The following is a 9,334-nucleotide window of genomic DNA, read 5'->3' on the forward strand; positions in this document are numbered from 1 at the left end:
TCCAAACTGCAATGTTTTGGTTGGCTTGGCCTCACTGTGCGTTGGGCACAGGAACTTGCCTTCAGTGACAGGGCTGCTGACGGTGACTGGAAGGGCACTGCTGGCCCCTCCGGCCGCCCCCGGGAGGAGGAACAATCCACGCCCGGGACCGAGCGGCTCAAAGCCGCACCCCAGGACCCGGCTTCTTGGGAAGGGAAACCGTGGTGGGAGCGAAGCTGGATGGCTGCTTGGGGGAGCCGGCCCCTTTCCCCGGAGGATCCGGGCGCCCCCTGCCCAAGGGACAGAGAGGAGGTGCCAGCTCGTCAGGAGCCCGCCCGCTCGGCGGCTCTGACCCCGCGGTCCTGGGCTCCAGAGCATGGTGGCCGTGGGTCCGGCCTCAGAGCCGGGCCAGCTCCCTCACCCTCTCCCCCTGCTCAGGCTCCCCCAGGCCCCGGTGACCCCGACTCCACGTTCCCGCCCCTCTCCCCGAGCGGGGCACCAGGGTCACGTGCCCTGAGCCGGGGCCGCTTCCTCCCCCACCCTGGGCCCCACCGGTCCTAGCTGAGCATCTGGGCTGCCCCCGCCTCCTGTGCACCAGGCCCACCGCCTCCAGGGATGTCGGAGTGCGCTGCGGATGGCCGGACCAGAAGGTCGCCCGGCCGAGGTCAGCGTGGAGGCGCTCTGCTTTCCCAGCCCGTGCAGGCACCCGCCGGCTGGCGACCTCGGCCGGCGTTGTCGGGGGAAGAGAGCAGAGCCCGGGTGCCAGGAGCTGCGACCCCAGGGCCCTGGCTGTGAGCCACAGCCGTTCTTCAGGACCCGTCTGCTCTGTAACAGCCACAGAGGGTTCAGTTGGCCGTGGGGTATCTGCTCAGGTCACCATGACAAGCACCGCAGACTTGGGGCTTAAACAACAGACATGTATCATCTCACAGTCTGGAGGCTGGGAGTCCGAGGCCCAGGGGTCACAGGGCTGTCCCTCCCGAGGCCTCCTGGGCATGTGGACAGCCGTCCCCTCCCCGTGCCCCCGCGTGCTCGTCCCGTGTGTGTCTGTGTCCTCGTCTCTCCTCGTAAGGACCCGGTCAGGTTGGATTAGGACCCACCCAGCGACCTCGTTTTAACTTCATTACCTCATTAAAGGTCCTCTCTCCGAATTCTGCACATTCTGAGATGCTGGGATTAGGGCTCTGGCTTGTGAACTTGGGGGGACACAGTCCAGCTAGTCACAGGCAGGAAGCCTTGCGTTTGAGCCTGGGGGGTGCCCTGACCTGCAGCACTCCCTCTGGGGATGTGGCGCCTCTGGTCCACCTCCCGCAGCAGGGGGTAGGGCTCCACGGGCTTCCACGGGGCCCTTGTACGGCGTGGCCTCCGCTCCGGCCCCGAGCACAAGTCGGGAGACTCTATAGGGCGCTAAGTGTGCTTGTTCCCGCTACACGTTCTGGGCCTCTGGTTCCCACGGGCCCACGGTGAGCGAGACTCGGGGTGAGACCCATTCTCATCCGGCCTCCACAAGCCCACTCTGGCCAGTGGACCTCAGTGGCTGGCCGGGCCTCTTCAGAGCTGGTGTGTAGTAACCCCTGAGGGTCAGGGGCTTTCCTTTGCTCCAGGACACAGTGACCCTTGAAAATGGTCATTGGTCCCTCTGAGGAAGCCCTGAGAGCCACTTGCTGGTCTCACCTGTGGCTGAATTGCAGGCTCCTTCCTCACCAGTCCTGGAAGCTGCTAGGAAGAGCCAGGCACCCCCGTTACGGTGACGGGTTGGGGCTTGACCAAAAGACCTAGAATTATCCTGCCTGCTAGTTTAGCAGCTGTGCATCAGTTTCATTCCCAGGGTCCCTGCCATCGGTTCAAAAAATTCTGATTCCTCTCCTTCCATGATTATTTGCTCTGCGTCTGTCTCTAGCGTTAAGCACTGACATCTGGTACCACCACGCCAGGACCCCTCATCCCCAGGGAGATCGGGTGACCCCTCTCCACGGCAGCCTCCCCGGTCTGCAGAGGACAGCCGCCGAGGCGCTTTGCCCATGCATTTCTCCATGACTCTGTGCAGGGAGTGTCCTGAGCTCAGCTGGAGGGGATGTGCGCAGGCTCACGTAACAGGCCCACCGACACCCCCGTTTCTGGGAGCCCAGGCCTTTCCTCCGCAGCAGCGGGCCTGCACCTCGGCTGCTCACGGCGCTCGCCAGTGCCAGCCCGCACTCCCAGCCACACCCACCTCATGGGTCTCATTTCACAGGTGGGTTTTTCCCAACATCTCCAGGTGGTTCTAATGCACAGCCGAGGCTGAGAACCACTGCCCTCGGGGCTTGCTCCTCATGGCGCGGCCCAGGTTTTAGTAGACCGGCATCACCTGGGAGCTCGACAGGCCTGCAGAACATCAGTCCCTACCCAGGACCTGCCGAGTCAGAACCTGCGTTTCGCCAAGATTCCCTGACGATTTGTCTACAGCGTCCCATCGGAGCAGCACCGCTGTCCGCCAGGGGTGCTCAAGCTTGAGCTGCGTCGGAACCCCCTGGAAGGCTCGTAAAACCCAGATGGCGGGGCCCCACCCCAGAGTTTCCGATCCAGCGGGTCTGGGAGGGGCCCCAGAGTGTGCACTTGTAACACGTTTCCAGCAGACGTGGGTGCTGCTGGTCCAGGGACGTCGGGAAGATTGCTCTAGAATGCCAGGGACGTTTGTTATTCTACGCGGTTGGATGCCGGTGATGCCCACGTTTCCGTTAGCCAGACTGGTGACACCATCCCCGCATCCTGGGGTGGCTCTCACGGAGGTACCTTCAGCCCAGTCAGTCTTGTGCATCATCTCCCTGGTCTGACAGGTGTGAGCTCTGTTTCTAGGATGTTCCCAGACCCTGCCAATATAGCTGGTGAGGACCCACAACCTTCGGGTAGTTGTGTGGACCTCTGACCCTTCTTTGGGGCCGGGAGGCGGTCAGCGGAGGGGCCCCGCCTCCCTAGGGGAGGGGCCGGTGGGGTCATGTGACTGGGGCTGCCTGAGGGCCAGGCAGGGAGGGAAGAGGGATAAAATGAAGGATCTCTGACGCTCTCTGGACCACAGGACCCCTTTTCCCGTTTTCTGTGGCCAGAGGGATGGGTTTTCTCCTGAGGTTTGGGGTGCCTGGTCGGTGGCCACAGTGCAGCTCCAGGATCGGGGTCTCTTCAGGACAGGATCCGGTGAGTAAAAAGCACAAAACCAGCCAACCGACCAACCTACCAAAACCTGGGTTCACTCACATGCTTTGGCTCGCAGGGTCTCCTTTCCTCTGGCCAGAGAGAGAGGCTTTCTCTTGGAGGTTTTGACACCTGCACCGGTATGTAATCCCACACTGGGGTCGCCCTCTGGTCGAAGCTAGCCGATGAAAGAGGAGAAACACTTGGAAAGTCACCCCATCAGGTCTTTAAGTTTTGGGTCTGCTCTCAAAGCTGCCTGCTATTACTGACCTTTCAGAGTCCTCGGAGGGTTGTGTCCTGTCCACACCAGAAGTCTCTCCTTGGCTTCTGAAGGCTGGTTTGCTGAGTATAGAGACCTGAGCGTCGTGTGTGTAGAGGCAGCGTGTCCTCGTCCTCATTGTCTTCGGCTTGCATCGTTTCTGCATCAGGTGTGCTGTGATTCTGATCCTTGTTCCTGTGCACGTAACGTGTCTTTTTTCCCCTCTCTCTGCCTTCGAGGTGTTTTCCTTATCTTTGGTTTTCATCGCTTGAATATGCTGTGTCTTGTTGTGCCTTTTGTATATTTATTATATATATTATTAAATGTATATATTTAAATCCTTCTGAATTTGGATCTGTGCTATGGTGTCTTTATTTTTAGAAAATGTGTAGCCATTATTTTTTCCAACATTTCTCCTGCCCAGTCTCTCCTCTCTTTCTGTGACTCCAATTACACATGTGTTAGACCACTGGAAATTATTCCAGGGCTTCCATTGGCTCTGCTCTGTTGGCGGGGTGGGGTCCACCTTTCCTCTTTGTTTGGTCTGGGTAATTTCCACAGTCTTATCTTGAAGCTCATGATTCTCTCCTCATCTGTGCTGAGTCTACTCGTGAGCCTGTTGAAGGCATTCTTCACCTCTGTTACTCTGTTTTTACTTCCAGCATTTCCACTGGCCTCTTCCTCAGAGTCTCCGTCTTTGTGCTGAAAGTCTCCCCGCCCTTTTCTTCATGTTATCTTTCCCACTAGAGCCTTAACATAAATCCTGTCAGAAAATCCCAGCATTTGAGTCACATCTGAGTCTGGTTCTGTTGATTTTCATGTCTTGATTGTGGGGGGTTTTTTCTTCTTTTTTGTGTCTTGTAATTACTTACTGAAAGCCAGATATTGTCTTTAGGGCAGTAGAGACTGAGGTTAGCAGTATTTATATCTGGAAATGGACATTCCTCCTCTTCTTCTGTTTGGCTGCCATTGCAGGGGTCAGGCAGGCTAGGGGCTGACTGGCTCTGGGTCTTGTGGTTGCCGTGGTTACCTTTAGTGTCCACTGACCTCAAATTCCTCTGGCATGGCCTCGTGCTGAGGGTGGAGGATGGTTTGCTGGAGGGTTTTTCTCCGCCTTGAATGCCAGGCCTCCCCTGTGCACCTCGGGAAGAGGCTCTCTCCAGCCTCTTGTTCCTCTCTCCCCTCACTGTGATGGGCCCCTCCAGCTTGTTTCTTGGCGCTGACTGTCCTGGAATGGGGCATGGCTAGTAGGGCTTGCTGTTGCCCTGGTCCAGGTCCACATTGATGCAGGCCTCATGTCCTTGGATCTTGGGGTGGGACTTATTCAGTGATCCTGTTTCCTCTCCAGAGACAGAAAACCTCCAAGGGGCTGGGCCTAGGATGTATTCTGACAATAAGGACAGTGAAATGATACCTTTAAAGGCTTTAAGCTCAGATGTCTTTCTTTTTCTTTTTTAATTTTTTATTTATTTTTGGCTGGGTTGGGTCTTCGTTGCTGCACGCAGGCTTCTCATTGCGGTGGCTTCTCTTGTTGCGGAGCACGGGCTCTTGGCAGGCGGGCTTCAGTAGTTGCAGCACGTGGGCTCAGTAGCTCTGAGGCATGTGGGATCTTCCCAGACCAGGGATCAAACCCATGTCCCCTGCATTGGCAGGCAGATTCTTAACCACTGCGCCACCAGGGAAGTCCCTAAGCTCAGATTTCTATACTCAGAAAACTAACCTTCAAAAATGGAGAGAGTTCTGGTGTGAACAAGACAAAGTAAGCAACTGTCTGAGACTCTGAAAGCTTAATAATAGCAAGCAGATTAGGGAGAGGACCCAAAACTTAAAGACAAGGAAGCCAAAATCCCAGCTTTCTGATAGGTTTAGGAAAAGTTATGATTTTGAGGTTGTCCAGCTTTTCTTGTTTTTAGACGGGGGTAATGATCATTCCAGCTTTCTACATCCTAGGCAGAACTCGCCCTCTGTATGATTTTGCTTCTTACAATTTAATGAGGTTTTCTTAAAGACCTAATATGTGCTCAAACTTTGTAAATATTCCACAGGTGATTAAAAATATTACATAAATTTTTCATTGGTTTCCAAATTCTTTCTCTCTATATGCATTATCATGAGCTTATTGATTATGTTATTCAGATCTTCTATATGCTTACTTAGTCTTTGTCATTGTGACACCTTTCAGAAAGAAGAGGGACCCTCACCCAAAATTTGTTCCAGTTGTCAAGACTGGTGACAACACACACACACACACCAAGAGGGTATGGAAATGTTCATCCCTCACATAAGGAGGCTTTCTAGGGAGAGCAGTGCAGGCCTCCCAAGCTGGTCTGAAAATGGCTTGAGAGCCAGGAAAGGAGATGCACTTGGGGCTTCTATTGTGCTAGGGCGGGGCCGTGGTGAGGGTTTCTGCATGGGCAGGTGCTTGAGTGGTTTGAATTTCCCACCGGTACCAAAGGAGGCAGCACCCAGTCTTTATCTGCCTGCTAAGATGTGGGGAAGAAAGAAAAGAGGCAGGGATGAGGCTTTAAAGATGTCAGCTGTTAAACATCAAAAAAAACAGAGTCAGACCCTATTTGCATTTTTCTACCTGCTTCTTGGTGGCATGGACCCATTACTAATGTAATATATCTCTCATTGTCCATTTAATGCTTTGCAATTTGAAATGTATTTCATCTGATATGAAAACTGTTATAAGCTATAGCATTTTTGCCTTTTATTTTTACCCTTTCTCTACTCTACAGTAGAAGAAAACATAGTTGTATTTTTTTGACCCACGTAGGGAGCCACTGTCCTTAAATAGAACAATTTAATCCATACATATCTAGTATGATTGCTGGTCTTTACTTATTCTTACTATCTTATTTTGTATGCTCTATTCTACTTTCTTGTCGTAGAGCTGGTATAATTGCCTTTGCTTGAATCCTTGCTCTGCTGCTTTTAGTAACCAGGTAAACTTGGATGTGAAACTTGTGCCTCAGCTTCCATATCTGTGAAATGGTACAATAATGGTACCTACCTCATTCCATTAATGTGTATGAAGGTATGAGAGTGCAAGTCACATAAGTGCTACATAAATGTCTTCTGTTATTTCTATTGTTTCCTTTTATCTGTTTTTATGACGTCAGATTGGTTGAGTTTTGTTGTTGCATTGTTCTTGCAGTGGTTTGAAAGTTATTTCTCCTATCCTTGGGACAGTCCTCTCCCTCTGCTTCTGTTTTCTTCTGACCTACCTTCCAGTTCATAATAATCTCTTCCACCATGTCTAATCTGTTGTTAAACCCATCTACTGAATTCATAGTCTCAGTGATTGTATTTGTTTTCAAATTTCCATTTCTTTATAGATTTCACTTATCTGCTGAAAATTTCCATCTCATAGTCTATTTCCTTGAACATATTAGAGTTATTTAAAAATCTATCTAATAATGCCAATATCCTATTCTCCTGTGGATTTATTACTAATGTATACATACTTTCTCCCTTGGTTTTGGATCATTTGTTTTCTGGTTTTCTTTGTGAATTTTTATTCTGTTCTGGATATCGTCTATGAAGATATTTTAGTTAACCTGAGGCCCCAGGTGATGCTGCTGTCCTCCAGAGATTTCCTTTGGCTTCAGGCTGGCAATGGGAAGGAGAGCAGATCAGCTTGGTGCAATTTGGGAGTGAGCCGTTTGGATGCTGGCTTTCAGTCTGTGAGGATTGATCTACACCTCAGCCTCACTCCTTTGTTGTAGGTTTCAGTGTTCCAGCTGAAGGTCCAGGTTATTATCAGAGCCCCCCGACCAGTTTATCTTGCAGTAGGTCCCACCCAATTATTGTCTCCCCCATCCTATGAGACTCAAAAGCTGTGCTCAGTGTCTCAACTTCTTGTGTGCCGCACATATTAGGGACTGCATTGTGTGTCTCCCTCCCTCCCTCCCTCTCCCTCTCCCCCTCCCCTGCACACACACAGGAAAGTCATGCGAGGACACGGGGAGATGGCGGCCATCTACAAGCCAAGGAGAGAGGCCTCAGGAGATACCCATCCTGCCCACACCTTGATCTTGGACTTCCAGCCTCCAGAACTGTGAGAGACTATTAGTTTAAGCTGCCCAGTCTGTGGTATTTTGTTATGGCTGCTGAGCTGACTAAAACATCATACTAATCGCTAAATATCTCAAAAGGAAAACCACGTCCCTTCTTTCTGGGATCTTCGCTCCTCAAGAAAGTCTTCTCTGTTTTGGCAGTTATCGGGTGTCTTCAAACATATTTTCAAAATATTTTATACAGATTTTCTTGTTGTTCAAAACCGTAATAGTTTTATAATTTGCTTTAAAAAAAAAACACATAATGTGTGAGCATCTTTTACTGTTATCAACTACTCTTTCTTTTTACACATTTACTAGTGGCATAGCCTTTCATTATATGAATCAACCATAGTTTAATTCCTTCTTGTAACACATTTAGATACTGTATTTCATCAATTCTAATTGGGGTGTCTTGCATCCATAACCTGTCATAGTTTAACATGTGTGTTAAATAAAACAATGTTTTATAATTGCTGATGTCTTAGAGTCGATGATGGATGATGGGTCCAAGCTCTGCCCACCTGAAGTTACACCACAGCCAATAATCTTCCGGGGGGGGGTCTGGTTCCCATTGTCCACCTCTGTCCTGGAAGGGGCCAGTTCCTGGAGACTCCCCTCTCCAGGAAGCACAGCTCGAGCTGGCCACTGTGCCTGGGGAGTCCCCTGGTAGAGGCACCACAGTCCAGGGTGAAAGGGACCAAACCCTTGGACCCGGCTGAGATGGAGGTCGGCTCTGACCAGAACTTTCAATGGACAGACTTCGTCAGCCTGTGACATGGCAGCTCCATTCTGGGGGGCCCCCCTTCCCTGTCCTAAATGGTGCCTCTAGCCCAGGAAGTGAATTCTGAAGAGTCAAAACTGGTTTGTGAAATTAAGGACCGTGAAAACTTGGCTCTATGGCCTTTCAGTGTTAACAGGAAATGAGCTGAACCCAGTGGGCTAGGTCACTGTCTCCCCCAGACGCTCAGCTTCCACTGGCTGGGCTCAGAAGGCCCCAAAGGGGGCTGGACCAGGGGAGACAAAGGAGCCGCAGAGAGTCCGCCTGGCTAAGCGCAGAGTGAGAAGTGGACGGAGTGAGAGAGGCTTTGCACCTCCCTGACCCCCTCCTAGAAATGCCCCATTTAGGCCTCCGTCCACTGGGAGCTCTGGGTGGAAGCAGCTGGACTTGTGTGGCCTCGCCGAATGAACACGTGCCGTGTGTCCTTAGTGGACGGAGCTGCCCGGTGGGTCAGCCCGGTAGGCCTTCTTCCTTCACCCCCACTTCCTCAGGACCTGACACTTGGCTCCTCTGTGAAGGTGAACCGAGCCTTTCCTAGCCCTGGGGTCGCCTCCCTGGGGTCGTCCCCCGGGCAGCCCTCTCTCACGCACGTCCGCCGGGGCCACTGGTGGTGGTTCACCTGGCTGGCTTTATTGTCCTTGTTTCCCCGTGAGACGCACTAATCACAGAAGAAGCCAGTGGATACACCCGGTCTCAGCTGGTGGAGCTGCGGCAGGTGAGGGGCCAGTTCGGGGGACGGACGGGCCATTCTCAGGCGCCAAGATAATGTGCCAGGCCTGCCCCCGACCCCACACCTGTAGGGCTGATGGCCTGGCTCTCCGTGCACGCTTGGGGTCCCAGCGCGCCCCACCCACACAGCTCCCCCCTTCCCCCACGACCCTAGCTGCCCTGTGCTCCCCCGGCTCCCAGCGCGCCCCGCGAAGTACGGACGCCGGACCGCGTGGGTCCCGCCGGCTGACGCATTTGAAACCGCCAGGAACCTCCGCCGGCCGGGCACGCGCCCGACGCCCGGGAGCGCGCCTCGTGCACGCGCGCCCCACCGCGTGACCCGCGCCGGCCAACCTGCGCGCGGGGATTTGGGGGCAA

Source organism: Eubalaena glacialis, chromosome 6, assembly GCF_028564815.1.
Source record: "Eubalaena glacialis isolate mEubGla1 chromosome 6, mEubGla1.1.hap2.+ XY, whole genome shotgun sequence".
Lineage (NCBI taxonomy): Eukaryota > Metazoa > Chordata > Mammalia > Artiodactyla > Balaenidae > Eubalaena > Eubalaena glacialis.